This window comes from Petaurus breviceps, unplaced genomic scaffold (assembly GCF_028583685.1).
Source record: "Petaurus breviceps papuanus isolate PSGF00001 unplaced genomic scaffold, PetGlider_PUasm1.0 220, whole genome shotgun sequence".
NCBI classification, from domain to species: domain Eukaryota; kingdom Metazoa; phylum Chordata; class Mammalia; order Diprotodontia; family Petauridae; genus Petaurus; species Petaurus breviceps.
The window spans coordinates 18,116,895-18,119,002 of NW_027185876.1; positions in this window are offsets into that span (position 1 = coordinate 18,116,895).

Consider the following 2,108-nt stretch of genomic DNA (forward strand, 5'->3'; position numbering starts at 1 on the left):
AAGGAAGGAAGGAAGGAAGGAAGGAAGGAAGGAAGGAAGGAAGAAGGGAGGGAGGGAGGAAGGAAGGAATTGTCCATCTTCATTGATGTCAGGATGACACCAAATATCAGGTGTGGACAAAACATAAACATGAGAAGAACAAATAATTTCCTTAGTGTTTAATGTTTAGGAAGTACTTTTCCCACAATTTGTAACTATATCCAAAAAGTTACTAAATTGTGCATAGCCTTTGACTCAGAAATACCACTAGTTCTATATACTAAAGGGATCCCCACACCACCTTCCAAAAAAAAGGAAAGGGACTCATTTATAGCAGCTCTTTTTGCTGTGGCAAGGAACTGGAAACTAAAAGGATGCTTCCTTACTGCAGAATGGGTACAGAAATTATTACATATTAATGTAATGGAATACTATTGTGGAGGAATTCCAGGTCACATGAGAAATAAGACATTTCCTCTGGTCCCTGTGATCTCTCAGACCTTTCCAAAACAGAAATTTTGTGCCAAAAATAAAGCAACCTAAGACAACCAGAATCCAAAAGAAAATCTGAAAAAGAAAAGCATCTCAGAAACTGATACTTCCTGACACTGGGATCACTCAGTACCCCTCCCCCTCTACTGGCAGTGAGGCTATACTTGCAGACCCAAGGACATGTTACAGGCTTACATCAAAACCCATCTCTACACATCGATCCATTCTGCATCTTCCCAGTGCCATGGAGATGTTGACTCCGAGATAGGGAAATTTGCTTGAGTCTTGACAGCCAGTTTGGCCATAGCCCTTCAGATAAAAATGCCTGCCAGGGATTGTAACCTGGAAGCATTAGTATTGCAAAGTTTTAAATTGATGGTGACAGGAAAAAATAAGCTCTGAATTTCTGGTATCCAGGAAAACAGACTCTCAATTACCTGTCATGTGAGAGAATTGAGGAATAAGGAGAATGGGACAGGTTACTGGGGTAAGACATAATAAATATGAGGAGCTCTTAGTACTCCATCAACCTATACTTTCCTATAGGAAAGAGTGTAGCATCCAGTCTTCTAGGGCAGAGACCTAGGCTGGTGAACTGGGGGTTTTTCAGTGTGAAATAAGTGAGATACTTTGAGATCCAGCCCCCAAGGAAACCACAATCAGAGGGGATGGAGTCAAGAAGTGAGTGATAAGGAAAATAAATGGGGGTAAAGACTGAAAAGTCCAAAGATTTCATGAAGAAGAAAATTCCAAAGACCTTGAACATGCACAGATAAATTAACAGGGAAAAGGTAACAATGGAAGACTCTTATGGTATAAGCAAGGACAATATGTGACATTGCAGAAAAACCTGGGGAGATAATCTATGAATTGATGAAGAGGGAAGTGAGCAGAATTGACAATGACAGAATTATAGAGAAAAAATAACTTTGAAAGACTTCAGAACTTTTACCAATACACTGATAAGCCATGAACCCAGAGGACCAATGACGAAAAGCGTTCACCTCCTGCCAAAGAGGAGATAAACTAAAAATACAGAATGAGACATATATTTTGGACCTAGTCAGCATGGACATTTCTTTTGCTCTACTATGCATACTTGTTGAGGGTTTTCTTTTTTTATTATTTATTTGAGAGGGTGAGTGGAAATGATAGTAAAAAAGAGAGAAAATAAATACTTGCAAAAATAAGCATTTTTAAATGATGCTGATGCTGCTCGGAAAAAAAAATTCTACATTTTTTAAAAAAGAAAAAAAATGTTTTTACCAAAGATGTTAAGATCTCAAAGAGGTCAATTAACAAACATTTATTTAGTGCCTACACTGTGCCAGGCACTATGCTAGACTTGGGGGATATAAAAAACAACCCCAAACAGCTATTTCTACCCTCCTGAGGAAAACAGTAAATGCAAAGATAAATAAATATAAAATATGAATATAGCACCCCCTTGGGAATGTGTGACAGTAATAGAAGGGGTTTTCTATTCTCCTCTCTCCACTTCAGAGCAGGTGGGGCTAATTCTAGTCATGGGTGTGACTGAGTCATTCTAGATTCCAAGGATATGAATACCAAAAAAGGAGGAGGAGGAGAAAGAAGAAGAAGAAGAAGAAGAAGAAGAAGAAGAAGAAGAAGAAGAA